At 41.4% G+C, this 18632-nt stretch overlaps 1 long non-coding RNA gene across 4 annotated transcripts; it reads right to left on the reverse strand.

Annotated features, from left to right (window-relative positions):
- Positions 1-1304: 1304 nt before the first annotated feature.
- LOC109870501 (uncharacterized) lies at positions 1305-15985 on the reverse strand. 4 transcript variants are annotated; one of them, XR_002252168.2, is made up of 6 exons: positions 15651-15981; positions 5848-5946; positions 5585-5728; positions 5385-5437; positions 5120-5207; positions 2354-2401 (listed from the first exon to the last, which is right to left on the reverse strand). It is a non-coding gene; the product is annotated as an uncharacterized LOC109870501 (long non-coding RNA). The 4 variants fall into 4 exon arrangements; XR_002252169.2 differs by having other exon boundaries at positions 1305-5207; positions 5546-5728; positions 15651-15985; XR_002252170.2 differs by lacking the exon at positions 2354-2401 and having other exon boundaries at positions 3385-5207; positions 5389-5437; positions 15651-15959.
- Positions 15986-18632: the final 2647 nt, after the last annotated feature.

Raw genomic sequence — 18632 nt, forward strand, 5'->3', positions numbered from 1 at the left:
GTAGTAACTGCTTCCAAACTGTACTATTTCCTATACCTGGTTCCAAACCACACCCGGTCTCCTCCACACAGTAGTAACTGCTTCCAAACTGTACTATTTCCTATACCTGGTTCCAAACCACACCCTGTCTCCTACACACAGTAGTAACTGCTTCCAAACTGTACTATTTCCTATACCTGGTTCCAAACCAATCCCTTTCTCCTCCACACAGTAGTAACTGCTTCCAAACTGTACTATTTCCTATACCTGGTTCCAAACCAATCCCTTTCTCCTCCACACAGTAGTAACTGCTTCCAAACTGTACTATTTCCTATACCTGGTTCCAAACCAATCCCTTTCTCCTCCACACAGTAGTAACTGCTTCCAAACTGTACTATTTCCTATACCTGGTTCCAAACCACACCCTGTCTCCTACACACAGTAGTAACTGCTTCCAAACTGTACTATTTCCTATACCTGGTTCCAAACCACACCCTGTCTCCTCCACACAGTAGTAACTGCTTCCAAACTGTACTATTTCCTATACCTGGTTCCAAACCAATCCCTTTCTCCTCCACACAGTAGTAACTGCTTCCAAACTGTACTATTTCCTATACCTGGTTCCAAACCACACCCTGTCTCCTCCACACAGTAGTAACTGCTTCCAAACTGTACTATTTCCTATACCTGGTTCCAAACCACACCCTGTCTCCTACACACAGTAGTAACTGCTTCCAAACTGTACTATTTCCTATACCTGGTTCCAAACCACACCCTGTCTCCTCCACACAGTAACTGCTTCCAAACTGTACTATTTCCTATACCTGGTTCCAAACCACACCCTGTCTCCTCCACACAGTAGTAACTGCTTCCAAACTGTACTATTTCCTATACCTGGTTCCAAACCACACCCTGTCTCCTCCACACAGTAGTAACTGCTTCCAAACTGTACTATTTCCTATACCTGGTTCCAAACCACACCCTGTCTCCTCCACACAGTAGTAACTGCTTCCAAACTGTACTATTTCCTATACCTGGTTCCAAACCACACCCTGTCTCCTCCACACAGTAGTAACTGCTTCCAAACTGTACTATTTCCTATACCTGGTTCCAAACCACACCCTGTCTCCTACACACAGCCTTTGGTTGTGTACCTGGTTGTTGCACAGTTGTTTAACAACTTAACCAAAGGCTAAGCTGTGTTTTGCTAAATTTCACTTGTGATTTCATGAATATGAATATTTTCTAGTAATATGTTTTGACTATGCTATTCAGCGGTTGCTTATGACAATTCTCCCGGAGCTGGGAGGGGTAGTTCTACAAGGTTGATATCAAGAAATCAGCTCATTTTATTCATAACATAATACACAAGTCAGCCAGAGTTCACATGTAACATTGCTTATTACTACACTAACCCATGTACAAAAACCAAACAGACAAGAGAAGTAAATTAACTAACAAATTGTCAGTTATTGCTCAGTAACAAAAGGTTGGTCAGCTGGTGTCACTGGTTTTACAAACAACTTTGCAGGGGTCCCTTTTACAGTATTTATCCAGACATTTAGCTGTTACCACAAACTATAAACATTCAAAAATATAATTTGAAATAAATAATTCTGTATATAAATTGCCCTTTTCTTGCTGCTGCTATCCATATCCACTTAACATTGATAACGAAGTAATTTTGTCAGTAACATGAGGTAATTATGCAGCCATCCACATTCTCCTGACACACAACACTTAAAATTGTGTTCTGACTAAGAGTGAAGCTGAGTACACAGTTATACTACGGTTATACTTGTCAATAGGCTTCAGTTTTTTCGCTAAACCGCAATGTTCCTTCCTGGGTTGAGATTCGGTGACTAATAGTGTTACAAACATTGTCACACAAGCATTGACTCATCTCCATTGTTTCAACTGAGGAAAGGGAATACCGAGTAAGTTGCACAACAATGCATTCAACCAAAATACACGACCGGTCAGAAGTTTTAGAACACCTACTCATTCAAGGGTTTTCCTTTATTTTTACTATTATAATACATTGTAGAGTAATAGTGAAGACAAAACTATGAAATAACACATGGAATCATGTAATAACCAAAAAAAGTTACATCAAAATATATTTTATATTTGAGATTCTTCAAAGTAGCCACCCTTTGCCTTGACATCATTGCACACTCTTGGCATTCTCTCAACCAGCTTCACCTGGAATGCTTTTCCAACAGTCTTGAAGGAGTTCCCACATATGCTGAGCCCTTGTTGGCTGCTCTTCCTTCACTCTGCCGTCCGACTCATCCCAAACCATCACAATTTGGTTGAGGTCGGGGGATTGTGGAGGCCATGTCATCTGATGCAGCACTCCATCACTCTCCTTGGTAAAATAGCCCGTACACAGCCTGGAGGTGTGTTGTGGGTCACTGTCCTGTTGAAAAACAAATGACAGACCCACTAAGCCCAAACTAGACGGGATGGCGTATCGCTGCAGAATGCTGTGGTAGTCATGCTGGTTAAGTGTGCCTTGAATTTTAAATAAATCACAGACAGTGTCACTAGCAATGCACCCGCACACCATAACACCACCACCTCCTCCATGCTTTACGATGGAAAATACACATGCGGCGATCATCTGTTCACCCACACTGCGTCTCACAAAGACACGGCGGTTGGAACCAAAAATCTCCAATTTGGACTCCAGACCAAAGGACAAATTTCCACCGGTCTAATGTCCATTGCTCGTGTTTCTTGGCCCAAGCAAGTCTCTTATTATTGGTGTCCGTTAGTAGTGGTTTCTTCGCAGCAAATCGACCATAAAAGCACACAGTCTCATCTGAATAGTTGATGTTGGGCATGTGTTTTTTACTTTAACTCTGAAGCATTTATTTAGGCTGCAATTTCTGAGGCTGGTAACAAATGAACTTATCCTCTGCAGCAGAGGTAATTCTGGGTCTTCCTTTCCCGTGGCGGTCCTAATGAGAGCCAGTTTCATCATAGCGCTTGCGAGTGCACTTGAAGAAACTTTCAAAGTTCTTAATTTTCCCTTATTGACTGACCATGTCTTAAAGTAATGATGGACTGTCATTTCTCTTTGCTTATTTGAGCTGTTCTTACCATAATATGGACTTGGTCTTTCACCAAATAGGGCTATCTTCTGTATACCTTGTCACAACCCAACTGATTGGCTCAAACATTAAAAAGGAAAGAAATTCCACAAATTTAGAAGGCACACCTGTTAATTGAAATGCATTCCAGGTGACAAACTCATGAAGCTGGTTGAGAGAATGCCAAGTGTGTGCAAAGCTGTCATCAAGGCAAAGGGTGGCTATTTGAAGAATCTCAAAAATATTTATTTGTTTAACACTTTTTTGCTTACTACATGATTCCATGTGTTATTTCATCGTTTTTTTTTGTCTTCACTATTATTCTACAAAGTAGAAAATAGTTCAAAATAAAGAAAAACCCTTGAATGAGTAGGTGTTCTAAAAGTTTGGACCAGTAGTATGTGTTCCGCATTTAACCCAACCCCTCTGAATCAGAGCACAGTGGTAAGGATTCCCTATTTGTGTCCATCTGGGAATGATTTAAATGCTTAGATACAAACACATTCTCACAGAATTCTGGACCACCTAGAACCTTTCCATCACAACAGTTTGGGAACCCCCGTGTTATGCTACTTTATCCTGCATAGGGCACACATTACACAGTGTCTACATTTGACAGCATAATGGTAAAATGACCTGTTAAAGAATGTCCAATATGTTTGAGCAGTTTCATAGTCACGACTTATTTTCCCGTTGCCTCGTGATTGGAAGACTACAGTTCACAAATGTTAACATTCTACTCCTTTAAAAATGATTTGTTGAAACTAGTAACAGGACCCTGAAATAGTTTGTCTGAATAGATATTTGGTTAACTATCTGCATTGACCCCTTTTTGCACTCGCTTTGACTCATCACATATACTGCCGCTACTGTCACTTTATTCCTAGTTATATGTCCATATCTACCTCGTACCCCTTGTATATAGCCAAGTGAGTCACTCATTGTGTATCTATTGTTACTTGTATTGTTTTTTTCCTTCTCTGCATTGCTGGGGGTGGGGTGGGTTCTAAGCTGACATATGATCATCTTAAAATTATCCCATGAGGTGGCTCATTTAGATATTTGAATTTTAGGACCCCTTAAGGTATAAAAATAAATAAAAACATTTGATATAATATTGAATTTGGTCTTTACTACTATAACCCAGAGAGATACTGAATAACACATTCATAAATGGCAAAAAGACATTCAAAAAATAAATAAGAAACAAGGTTACGTGTTTGTCCTATATCTAGAAGATATAAGAAAGCTCAGGAAATTATATACAGTACCAGTCAAACGTTTGGGCACACCTACTCATTCCAGGGTTTCTTTATTTTGACTATTTTCTACATTGTAGAATAATAGTGAAGACAAACTAGGAAATAACACTTGGAATCATGTGGTAACCCAAAAAAAGTTTCAAACAAATCAAAATATATTTTATATAACCGATCGACTGGTTGGTGACCACTCACCTAACATATCACTTGTATACTTCACCAAGAGGTTGTTATATATGACCAGCAAATATAAACCTTTTAGTCTTAGAAGTACAGCAGGTCAAACCTAGGCACAGAAAGCTTGATTGTGCTGTATTCACATTCATCCTGCTTGTGGCAAGTCGAGGCAGTGTGTTTTCTGGTATTCTACCTAATAAGCTAAATGTACAATATGTCTGACACCAATAGGTGTTCAAGCATTGACAGTTAAGGTAATAAATACAAATAATTCAAGATGTGTCTCATGTTCACTACTGTTTTTGAACCTACTTATTGTTGAACAAATGACTTATCGATAGATTGGAATATCTACACTGGCTAAAACTAGCATCACTAGTCAAAGGATATCAACACAAAAAGAGCTGTGAGAGCTACTCTTTACTAACCACACGGTCTTCCTCAGAGTACAGTCTGACTTCAGACAAGACGGGATTGACAGCGTGAGTCAACACAATTCTATGTGAGAGCTCCGTTCTGTGACAGTCTAATGAGTGTGAGCACATCTTTACTAACTAGCAGTATAAATTCAAGATGGTCAAACTCTACTCAAATAATACCCACAGTCCATTGTACAGAAATTCTTCTGACGATTGGTCCTCAAAAGGTGTTCCCTTGGTTCTGTCACATCGATGTCAGAAGGAAGATGAAGCTGAGAAAGTAATGAGAGATTTGTTGGTTAATTCACTCAACATCCCCCATTATTTCAAAAACAATTAGTACAAAACTATTTGCATACTTAGAGGCTACTTACATACACTTAATTATGCATAATAATTGATAGCAGTTGTCAACTGTTCACACATCAACACATTTGTGGAATGCATACCTACTGAAATGTTTAAGCTTGGTAAAGAGGTCCCGTTGTCTCTTCAATAGGTTCTGCAGAACAACAACAAAATGCAGAACATTTTCACTGTATTTTCACCAGAACCCAAAGAGGTCAAAATGCAAAAAAAAAAAAGTGCTACAATAAGTTTCATGACTGACAATGTTAGTTTATCAGGAGATGGTAGCCGTGAGCCCTACCACGAAGGGGCCTATTGTTTGCCGTGCGTCGATGCACCATGACCCCAATGATCAATACTGCAATGAGCAGAACGACTGCCAGCACAGAGAAGCTGGAAATGGCTGCCAGTCTCCAGACATCAGAACTCTCCTCTGTAAATGTGCCTGTAGGGGACATATTGGTCGAAGAGGAGAGTTTTAGGCATACAATAAAGGATTGTTTATGTGCAAGATTTAGGTGTTAAGTTAAATTATTAGCTAAGGAACATTCAAACTTAACTTACAAGTGTTACATGAAGGGGTCTTTGGATACTGCTTGCATGTTGAGCAGGATACACATTGGTCTATGTCTGAACTCCAGAACTCTTTACTGGTGCATAGGCCTGTGGGGAAAAAAACCAATGGAGAGACTTAATCCTCTGACAGCATTTACCCTTTGAATGACCACAATGTGACTCATACTGTACATTTGGGAAAAGTTCCTCTACCTCACCAAAGCAAATTAACTACTGGAATAGAGTGTGCATATATTATTTTCCTTCAACATTGGTCAGTGTCCTGCACAGTGAGAACCATAGATCTGCTTGAAGGTCTTTAAGACAGCAACCTAAATATGTAGATGTTTTTAAAACGTGCCAATAAAAAAATAAATGTATGCACTCAGTCTGTGTGGTCTCTGAAAGGAATTGTTTTGGCCCAATAATAAAGAAATCGTATGACATCAAGTCTAAAGAAATTGAGAAGATCCGAGAAACTGTGGGTTTCCTCTTCTTATGAAATGAGTTGGGGAATTCCTTTGGTTTTGCACTTACACGTACATTAACATTACTCACTTGCTTTGTGTGTACAAGCATGGTGAGACAAGCAGGATGTGTGTCATCAAGAGCCGCTTTGCCACATTGTTTTGGGTGTTTGACTTCTAGAGAAGTTAGTGAGACTGAAAGCATAACGGCATTGAACGTTGGTTCCTCCCTGACTGACACACGTCACAAACTAGATAAAAATGTCTACATCCCTTGAGACACTACAACCTGAAACCTTATATATCCTTTTAGAGAAGCCACAGGCAGCAGTACCAGACTTATATACAATACATGACCATAAGTATGTAGACACAAATGGTGTTCGATGGGGTTGAGGTTAAGGCATTGTGCAGGCCAGTCGAGTTCTTCCACACCGATTGACAAACCATTTCTGTATGGACCTTGCTTTGTGAACAGGGTCAATGTCATGCTGAAACAGAGCCTTCCCCAAACTGTTTCCACAATGTTGGAAGCACAGAACCGAACATTGAATGCTGTAGCGGTAAGATTTCCCTTCACTAGAACTAAGTGGCCTAGGCCAAACCATGAAAAACAGCCCCAGACCATAATTCCTCCTCTACCAAACTTTACAATTGGCACTAGAGGTCGGCCGATTAATTAGGGCCGATTTCAAGTTTTCATAACAATCAGAAATCGGTATTTTTGGGTGCCGATTTGCCGATTTTTTTAAACCTTTATTTAACTAGGCAAGTCAGTTAAGAACACATTCTTATTTTCAATGACGGCCTAGGAACGGTGGGTTAACTTACTCGTTCAGGGGCAGAACGACAGATGTTCACCTTGTCAGCTCGGGGGATCCAATCTTGCAACCTTACAGTTAACTAGTCCAACGCAATAATGACCTGCCTCTCTCTCGTTGCACTCCACAAGGAGACTGCCTGTTACGCGAATGCAGTAAGCCAAGGTAAGTTGCTAGCTAGCATTAAACTTATAAAAAACAATCATAATCACAAGTTAACTACACATGGTTGATGATATTACCTAGTGTTGCATATAATCTGACTGAGCATACAAGCATCTAAGTATCTGACTGAGCTGTGGTAGGCAGAAGCAGGCATGTAAACATTAATTCAAACAGCACTTTCTTTGCGTTTTGCCAGCAGCTCTTCATTGTGCGTCAAGCATTGCGCTGTTTATGACTTCAAGCCTATCAACTCTCGAGATGAGGCTGGTGTAACCGATGTGAAATGGCTAGCTCGTTAGCACGCGCTAATAGCGTTTCAAACATCACTCGCTCTGAGCCTTCTAGTAGTTCCCCTTGCTCTGCATGGGTAACGCTGCTTCGATTGTGGCTGTTGTCGTTGTGTTGCTGGTTCGAGCCCAGGGAGGAGCGAGGAGAGGGACGGAAGCTATACTGTTACACTGGCAATACTAAAGTGCCTATAAGAACATCCAATAGGCAAAGGTTAATGAAATACAAAATGGTATAGAGGGAAATAGTCCTATAACTACAACCTAAAAACTTCTTACCTGGGAATATTGATGACTCATGTTAAAAGGAACCACCAGCTTTCATATGTTCTCATGTTCTAAGCAAGGAACCTGAAATGTTATTGAGTTAAAATAAGTGTTCATTCAGTATTATTGTAATTGTCATTATTACAAATAAATGTGGCCGATTAATCGGTATCGGCTTTTTTGGTACTCCAATAAATCGGTATCGGCGTTGAAAAATCATAAATCGGTCGACCTCTAGTTGGCACTGTGCATTGGGACAGGTAGCGTTTTCCTGGCATCCGCCAAACCCAGATTTGTCCGTCGGACTGCCAGATGGTGAAGCATGATTTATCGCTCCAGAGATCGCATTTCCGCTGAGTCCAAAGAGGCGAGCTTTACACCACTCCAGCCAACGCTTGGCATTGCACATGGTGCTCTTAGGCTTGTGTGCAACTGCTCGGCCATGGAAACCCATTTCCTGAAGCTCCCGACAAACAGATTTTGTTCCTTCCAGAGGCAATTTGGAACTCGTAGTGAGTGTTGCAACTGAAGACAGACCATTTTTACGTGCTTAAACACTCGGCGCTCCCGTTATGTGAGCTTGTGTTGCCTACCACTTTGCAGCTGAGCCAATATGGCTTCTAGATATTTAATTTCACAATAATAGCACTTACAGTTGACCGGGGCAGCTCTAGCAGGGCAGAAATTTGACGAACTGACTTATTGGAAAGATGGATTCCTATGACGGTCACTGAGCTCTACAGTAAGGCCATTCTCCTGTCAATGTTTGTCTATGGAGATTGCATGGCTGTGTGCTCAATTTTATACACCTGTCAGCAACGGGTGTGGCTGAAATTGCTGAAACCGCTAATTTGAAGGAGTGTCCACATACTTTTGTATACAGTGCATTCATAAAGTATTCAGACCCCTTGACTTTTTCCAAATTGTTATATTACAGCATTATTCTAAAATTGATTAAATAAAAAAGGTTTCCTCATTAATCTACACACAATATCCCATAATGACAAAGCAAAACCAGGTTTATAAATGTTTGCAAATGTATAAAAAAAAACTGAAATACCATAAGTATTCAGACACTTTGCTATGAGACTTGATATTGAGCTCAGGTGCATCCTGTTTCCATTGATCATCCTTGAGATGTTTCTACAACTTGGAGTCCACCTGTGGTAAATTCAATTGATTGGACATGATTTGAAAAGGCACACACCTGTCTATATAAGGTGCCACAGTTGACAGTTCATGTCAGAGTAAAAACCATGATGCCATGAGGTTGCAGAAATGTTCCGTAGAGCTCCAAAACAGGATTGTATCGAGGCACAGATCTGGGGAAGGATACCAAAAAATGTCTACAGCATTGAAGGTCCCCAAGAACACAGTGGTCTCCATTCTTAAATGGAATAAGTTTGGAACCACCAAGATTCTTCTTAGAACGGCCAAACTGAGCAGTCGGGGGAGAAGGGCACCTGATGGGCACTCTGACAGAGCTCCAGAGTTCCTCTGTGGAGCTGGTAGAACCTTCCAGAAGGACAACCATCTCTTCAGAACTCCACCAATCAGGCCTTTTCTTCACCTTTATTTAACCAGGTAAGCTAGTTGAGAACAAGTTCTCATTTACAACTGCGACCTAGACAAGATAAAGCAAAGCAGTGCGACACAGAGTTACATGGAATAAACAAGCGTAGTCAACAAGACAATAGAAAAAAGTCTTTATACAGTGTGTGAAAATGGCATGAGGTAGGCAATAAATAGGCCATAGTAGCAAATTAATAACAATTTAGCAGATTAACACCGGAGTGATACATGAGCAGACGATGATGTGCAAGTTGAGATACTGGTGTGCAAAAGAGCAGAAAAGTAAATAAAAACAATATGGGGATGAGGTAGGTAGATTGGGTGGGCTATTTACAGATGGACTATGTACAGCTGCAGCGATCGGTTAGCTGCTCAGATAGCTGATGTTTGAAGTTTGTGAGGGAAATATAAGTCTCCAGCTTCAGCAATTTTTGCAATTAGTTCCAGTCATTGGCAGCAGAGAACTGGAAGGAAAGGTGGCCAAAGGAGGTGTTGGCTTTGGGGATGACTAGTGAGATATACCTGCTGGAGCGCATGCTATGGGTGGGTGTTGTTATCGTGACCAGTGAACTGAGATAAGGCGGAGCTTTACCTAGCATAGACTTATAGATGACCTGGAGCCAGTGGGTCCAGCTGACTAGAGCACACAGGTCGCAGTGGTGGGTGGTAGAAGGGGCTTTAGTAACTAAATGGATGGCACTGTGATACTCAGCAAACTCGATGCAGTCTAGAGTGTTGGAAGCTATTTTGTAAATGACATCGCCGAAGTCGAGGATCGGTAGGATAGTCAGTTTTACTAGGGTAAGTTTGGCGGTGTGAGTAAAGGAGGCTGTGTTGCGAAATAGAAAGCTGAGTCTAGATTTGATTTTGGATTGGAGATGTTTAATATGAGTCTGGAAGAAGAGTTTACAGTCTAACCAGACACCTAGGTATTTGTAGTTGTCCACATATTCTAGGACAGAACCGTCCAGGGTAGGGATGCTAGTCGGGCAGGCGGGTTCGGGCAGCGAAAGGTTGAAAAGCATGCATTTGGTTTTACTTGCGTTTAAGAGCAGTTGGAGGCCACAGAAGGAGTGTTGTATGGCATTGAAGCTCGTTGAGGTTAGTTAAGTGTCCAAAGAAGGGCCAGATGTATATAGAATGGTGACGTCTGTGTAGAGGTGGATCAGGGAATCATCCGCAGCAAGAGCAACATCATTGATGTATACAGAGAAGAGAGTCGTCCCGAGAATTGAACCCTGTGGCACCCCCATAGAGACTGCCAGAGGTCCGGACAACAGGCCCTCCGATTTGACACACTGAACTCTGTCTGCGAAGTAGTTGGGGAACCAGGCGAGGCAGTCATTTGAGAAACCAAGGCTGTGGAGTCTGTCGACAGAGTCGAGAGCCTTGGCCAGGTCGATGAAGACGGCTGCACAGTACTGTCTTTTATCGATGGTGGTTATGATATCGTTTAGTACCTTGAGCGGGGCTGAGGTGCACCCGTGACCAGCTCGGAAACCGGATTGCACAGCAAAGGTACGGTGGGATTCGAAATGGTCAGTGATCTGTTTATTAACTTAGCTTTTGAAGACTTCATAGAGAGGCAGAGCAGGATGGATATAGATCTATAACAGTTTTGGTCTAGGGTGTCACCCCCTTTGAAGAGGGGGATGACCGCGGCATCTTTACAATCTTTAACGATACGAAAGAGGTTAAACAGACTGGTAATAAGGGTTGCAACAATGGTGGCAGATCGTTTTAGAAAGAGAGGGTCCAGATTGTCTAGCCCAGCTGATTTGTACTGGTCCAGATTTTGCAGCTCTTTCAGAACATCTGCAATCTGGATTTAGGTGAAGGAGAAGCTCGGGCAAGTAGCTGCGTGGGGGGCAGAGCTGTTGGCCGTGGCAGCCAGCCATAGAGAAATGCTTATTGAAATGTTCGATTATCATGGATTTATCAGTGGTGACCGTGTTACCTAGCCTCAGTGCAGTGCGCAGCTGGGAGGAGGTGCTCTTGTTCTCCATGGACTTTACAGTGTCCCAAAACATTTGAGTTAGAGCTACAGGATGCGAATTTCTGTTTGAAGAAGCTAGCCTTTGCTTTCCTGACTTCCCTGACTTCCCTGAACAGTTGCATATCGCAGGGACTATTCGATGCTATTGCAGTCCGCCACAGGATGTTTTTATGCTGGTCAAGGGCAGTCAGGTCTGGAGTGAACCAAGGGCTATATATGTTCTTAGTTCTATATTTTTTTGAAAGAGGCATGCTTATTTAAGATGGTGAGGAAGATAATTTTAAAGAACGACCAGGCATCCTCGACTGACAGGATGGAGGTCAATATCCTTCCAGGATACCCGGGCCAGGTCAATTAGAAAGGCCTGCTCACAGAAGTGTTTTAGGGAGCGTTTGACAGTGATGAGGGGTGGTCGTTTGACCACGGACCCATAGCGGATGCAGGCAATGAGGCAGTGATCGCTGAGATCCTGATTGAAAACAGCAGAGGTGTATTTGGAGGGCAAGTTGGTCAGGACAATATCTATGAGGGTGCCCATGTTTACAGATATTGGGTTGTACCTGGTGGGGTCCTTGATGATTTGTGAGATTGAGGGCATCTATCTTAGATTGTAGGACTGCCGGGGTGTTAAGCATATCCCATTTTAGGTCACCTAACAGAACGAACTCTGTAGATGAGGGGTGATCAATTCACATATGGTGTCCAGGGCACAGCTGGGAGCATGAGACAAAGGCTTTTTCGATTACAGATGTGTCAACAAATGAGAGTCACGCAGGGCCTGGGTTAACCTCCACATCACCCGAGGAACAGAGGAGGAGTAGGATGAGGGAACGGCTAAAGACTAGCAAAACTGGTCGTCTAGTGCGTTGGGGACAGAGAATAAAAGGAACAGATTTCTGGGTGTGGTAGAATAGATTCAGGGCATAATGTGCAGACAGGGGTATGGTGGGGTGCGGGTACAGTGGAGGTAAGCCCAGGCACTGAGTGATAAGAGAGGATGCATCTCTGGATGTGCTGGTTATACTGGGTGAGGTCACCGCATGTGTGTGTGTGTGTGGGGGGGGGGGGGGGGGGGGGAATCTGAGGCATGTAGAGTGGGACTAGGGGCTCCACTGTAAACTAAAACAATGATAACTATACAAGGCATATTGACATTTGAGAGAGACATAAAGCGAGGCATAAAGCAATCACAGGTGTTGATTGGGAGAGATAGCTAAGACAACAGGTAAAATGGAGATGAATGGGTAGAGAGGGTCCGTTAACTACACACAGGGCCTGAGTTCGGGGCTAGGGCCGACAGATAAAAAGAAAAAGAAAGATGAATGCCAAGCTTCACGTCTGGAGGAAACCTGGCACCATCCCTACGGTGAAGCATGGTGGTGACAGCATCAGGCTGTGGGGATGTTTTTTAGCGGCAGGGAGTGGGAAACTGGTCAGGATCGAGGGAAAGATGAATGGAGCAAAGTACAGAGAGATCCTTGATGAAAGGTCCTGAGAGCTCTGGAGCAGGGTAAGACTCGGGCGAAGGTTCCCATTCCAACAGGATAATGAGCCTATGCACACAGCAAAGACATTGCAGGAGTGGCTTCGGGACAAGTCTCTGAATGTCCTCGAGTGGCCCAGCCTGAGCCCAGACTTGAACCACATCAAACATCTCTGTTGAAAGACCTGAAAATAGCTGTGCAGCAACACTCCCCATCCAACCTAACAGTGCTTGAGAAGAATGGGAGAAACTCCCCAAATACAGGTGTGCCAAGCTTGTAACATCATACCCAAGAAGACTCGAGGCTGTAATCATAAGCTGCTTCAAAAAAGTACTGAGTAAAGGGTCTGAATACTTATGTAAATGTAATATTTCCACCTTTTCTTTTGTTATACATTTGCAAAAATATCTAAAAACCTGTTTTCGCTTTGTCATTGGGAAGTGTGTGTAGATTGATGAGGGGAATTATTACTTATTTTAAAAATCTATTTTAGAATACGGCTGTAACGTAACAAGGTAGAAAAAGTCAAGGTGTCTAAATAATTTCTGAATTAACTGTATATAGTGTAGACAAGGCACATTTAAATAAATATATGTAAGGTGATGAAGTATTGAAGGAACATGTGTGCAATGTTTAATTAAACTCAGTAAAGAATAAAGCATTATGGTAAATTAAATGTGATCACAGCCCTAAACAAACGTGTAAATAATGTAATGAAAAACCTGTTACTTTACAGAGTTAATAGATCACTTTGACGTCTTCACATCAATAGATTCACTCATTGACGTGATGTAAAGATAGAGTTAAATAAGATGAAGATTATAGTTTGCTCTTTCTTGAGCTCAAAGGTCACACAATGGTTAAAGGTCTAGATATCCAGTGTAATCAGGTGTTGACAATGTAATTTGTTACTATGTAATTCAGCATGTTACCACATGGGCAATGTACTAAATTGAGAAAATGTTGACCATTTTCAACATTCATGGCAAACAGTTGGAAGGATGCATACTTTTTCATGACCTACACCATTATCTCACCATTTCACATTACTTTAATCATGGGTGTAATGTAGGCTATGATTGGTGTGGTGTTGATCAGTCATACTTACAGGATTCTTCTTTTAGTTGCATTTAGCATCAGCTGCTTTGTATCTCAGTGAAATGGTACCAAAAGGTCAGTACTGAGTGACACAATGATGTAAGACAAAGGTGTGAGATAAGAGTGCAGGAAATTGGAGACAAGTCAGCGCTTGCATTAAATCTACAGTATCAAACAGTCAGCCTGGGTTTCCATGGTAAGATACTATTTGTGAAGATAGCAGAAGATGCATGTTATAAGGAAGTGTTTTATTTTAAGGGATTCTCATCTTCGTCTGTCTTCCATGACTGCTAATGTTAGAATTGACGTGTGCTAGCTGTTAGGCCTTCATATTCTGCATGATAAAGTGTCACTTGAAAAGAGGGGGAGGGCAACTAGATTTATATTTGATAAATAATCATAGGAAATCAACACTGGTTGCCTATAGTGTCAGCCCCACCACCTGCACAATTCCAATTCACCCGTTGGTCGAGGGTGCAAGATAAATCTCGGAATACTCTAGACGGGATTCTGCCTTCTCCCTAGTTCTCAACCAGTAATTTATGACTAAACTGTGTTTTATAGTTTCGAAACGTCAATAATCATCGCTTGCGACACGGCTTTCGAAACTTATAGCCATAATATTTCATCAGCGAGAAAGAATCCTTCAAATAACACACTTACTGTAGCAGTTTTGTACAGCTCAATACGGGGCCTCCATCCGACGCAACTACACTTCCCATGTTACGCTTAGGTTCTGGTGTTCAGAGCATGCTTGATACTTAGTACAGGTGGTCGCCTCATGTCTATGTCTTCCGTAAACAATCGCTGTAATATGGAGATATGGCCTTGGGGAACACTAACAAGGTGTATAAATAACGTGTTTTTTTGTACATAATTTATCGCTGAAATGAAAGATCAGGTCCTTATGCTTCCAAACCCGTACCGCAAACGACACTTGTTTATGTTCAGATTGATCTTCGCGGAATCATAACAAAACTCCCCCTTACAGAAGACGCCTTCATCCAATGACTCTTGTGTAATATAATGGAACAGAGTCATGCTCAAGGGCAAGCCTATTTCAGCATTTTCTACATTGTTGACCTGGTCTGGTCAATTAAAACAGGTTAAACAGTCTCACATGCATGCAATAAATAATACAAGTTGTCATAAGCCCCACTCATAACTGAGAGCCACCCTAGGAAAATAAAGGAATTTTGAATGGAATGGGGGAAAAAAATTCTCAAGTTCAAAGTCACCAATTATGCTAATCATTTATCATTTATACATCCTCAAGAAAGTAAAGAAGTTATATTTGTTTCTGTTGTCAACTACAAGTAGGCTACACCATTCAATTAGGTCTGTCCTCACCCATTGGCATGGATGGAGTGAAATAAGGTGATTAGAATGCGGAACCGGTGAGAAGGCAGCTGGTAGAAACTCGATAAGCAACCCTTTTATCAGACTCAATTTGAGAGGCCATGCGATGATTCCATGCTCTTTAGTAAAACACGAATTCCCATGCGATTAAAAGTGAGAGAAAATAAAGTTTTAGCATTTCAAATAAAACATTGCTTACAAGTATTTTTACTTGCCCTTACATAGACATGTCAACGAACTTCGTACAATTACATTTTTAGCACATCCATAAACGTTTAAGAAAAATTATGACTTACTTTGCCCATTCACTCCGTTTAGTTTGACTATAGTCGCAATGATCAGTCCACAAAGCGCACAGAGAATGTATGAAGCCATCGTTCATGTATAAACGCAATTCCCGAAAGTTCATCTCATGAACAGCCCGTGTTGGTTTTCACCAATGAAAGCTAGCCTCGCACTGAGTCATCCCGAGTAGTCTGAGCCTTGTTTAAATAGAGTACACACCCACGCTAACAGTTCAACTCCTATGAGTCATTTCCTATGTACTGTACTCAAATTCTCAGTGTATTGCGCATGAAGCACAGCGGTCGGGACAGGCAGGAAACTTAATGATACTACAATAAACGAAACTGAAATGGCGTAAAGAGAGAAATGTCAATGGATCATCCACAATGTGTATTTTGAACCAGCAGCGCTAAATACCATGACCGCACACTTTCTGATTTGCTCTGTAGCCAATTTGGAGTGAAAACTGTGTATAGTCTGGAATTATTAGTGTTCTCATTGTCATTACCACGCCTGTTGTATACGTCATTCACTGAGCACTGCCAAAAAAGTAAATTGCATACGTCTGGCTCAAGCAGTGGGGGAAAGCACTTAAAACGGGGTTTGAATACGTTTAGGGTTGTGTAAAACCTCAGAAGAACTTTTGTGAATCAAAGTTGTACTTTTCTAAGAAACACTACAGAGATGACATATTAGAGAAAATAATCATTATCTTGATTTACATGATTAGATTGTGCAACTGGAGCGTTCGATATCACGGTTTTTTGTGTCAAAGGGGCTTGTCGCCATTTTCATTTAGTAGCATCAGTAAAGAAATATATACAAAAAACCTTCCTATCAGGGTTTCCTTAATGAAAATGTAGCACTTGGACACTTGACCTGCAGCATCTTAATTTACCGGACCCATATGCATTGGGTGCGTGACCAGATTAGGGCGTCCATCACGGTACTCAGAATGACAGAAATCACATTTAGATAGTGGTAATTAATCTTAAAAGAACATGTAAATCAAGGATGCAATGGTGTCCTTACTGCGCAATTTGAAGATGTTAGAATTACTGTCCACATTTACTTCTCCTCAGCCAACAAGACCAGTAATGAACAGCAAAATCACTACCATATGTATAGGCAGCGTGCGAGTTTCAAGTTTGGGTGAGTACATTTTCACCATAAAAATTTATCTTTATAATACAGCATGCCATCCATCATCGCATTTGCAGACTCATTCAAGGCTTTTTAAAAAGTATACTATTTTCTTCATGTTTAAATAAGACATCAAAACTATGAAATAACACATATGGAATCATGTAGTAACCAAAAAACAAAAATATATTTTAGATTCTTCAAAGTAGCCTTGACAGTTTTGCACACTCTTGGCATTCTCTCAACCATCTTCACCTGGAATCCTTTTCCTCCCAATAGTCTTGAAGGAGTTCCAATATGGGCCGAACACTTGTTGGCTGCTTTTCCTTCACTCTGCGGTCCAACTCATTACACACCATCTCAATTGGGTTGAGGTTGGATGATTGTGGAGGCCAGGTCATCTGATACAGCACAACATCACTCTCCTTCTTTGTCAAATAGCCCTTACAGTCTGGAGGTGTGTTGGGTCATTGTCCTGTTGAAAAACAAATGATAGTCCCACTAAGCCCAAACCAGATGGGATGGTGTATCGCTGCAGATTGCTGTGGTAGCCATGCTGGTTAAGTGTTCTTGAATTCTAAATCAATCACCAACAGTGTTACCAGCAAAGCACCATCACACCACCTCCTCCATGCTTCACGGTGGAAACCACACATGCAGAGATCTGTTCACCTACTCTGCGTCTCACAAAGACACGGCGGTTGGATCCAAAAATCTCCAATTTGGACTCATCATTCCAAATGACAGATTTCCACCGGTCTAATGCCCATTGCTTGTGTTTCTTGGCCCAAGCAAGTCTCTTCTTATTGGTGTCCTTTAGTAATGGTTTCTTTGCAGCAATTCAACCATGAAGGCCTGCTTTATGCAGTCTCCTCAATAGTTGATGTTGAGATGTGACTGTTAATTGAACTCTGAAGCATTTATTTAGGCTGCAATTTCTGAGGCTGGTAACTCTAATGAACTTGTTCTCTGCAGCAGATGTAACTCTGGATCTTCCTTTCCTGTGGCGGTCCTCATGAGAGCCAGTTTCATCATAGCGCTTGGTTTTTGCGACTGCACTTGAAACTTTCAAAGTTCTTGAAATATTCCGTATTGACGGACCTTCATGTTTTAAAGTAATGATGGACTGTCATTTCTCCTTGCTTATTTGACCTGTTCTTGCCATAATACGGACTTGGTCTTTCACCAAATAGTGCTATCTTCTGTATACCACCCCTACCATGTCACAACACAACTGATTGGCTTAAAACGCATTAAGGAAAGAAATGAAGTGAATACTGATAAGTTCAAACAGGTGCCATTAATACAGGTAACGAGTGGAGGACAGAGGAGCCTCTTAAAGAAGAAGTTACAGGTCTGTGAGAGCCAGAAATCTTGCTTGTTTGTTGGTGACCAAAAACTTATTTTCCACCATAATTTGCAAATAAATTCATTAAAAATCTTACAATGTGATTTTCTGGATTTTTTTTCTCATTTTGTCTGTCATAGTTGAAGTGTACCTATGATGAAAATTACAGGCCTCATCTTTTTAAGTGGGAGAACTTGCACAATTGGTGGCTGACTAAATATTTTTTTCCCCTACCGTATGCATATTTCTTTTTAAATAATACAAATTACAGGGTTGTCCAATCAAAAGTCCAATCAATTGAAGCAACATCTCAAGACATCAGGCAGGAAGTTAAAGCTTGGTCGCAAATGGGTCTTCCAAATGGACAATGACCCCAAGCATACTTCCAAAGTTGTGGCAAAATGGCTTAAGGACAACAAAGTCAAGGTATTGAAGTGGCCATCAAAGTCCTTACCTCACCCCTATAGAAAATATGTGGGCAGAACTGAAAAAGTGTGTGCGA

This window comes from Oncorhynchus kisutch, linkage group LG25 (genome assembly GCF_002021735.2).
Source record: "Oncorhynchus kisutch isolate 150728-3 linkage group LG25, Okis_V2, whole genome shotgun sequence".
NCBI classification, from domain to species: Eukaryota; Metazoa; Chordata; class Actinopteri; order Salmoniformes; family Salmonidae; genus Oncorhynchus; species Oncorhynchus kisutch.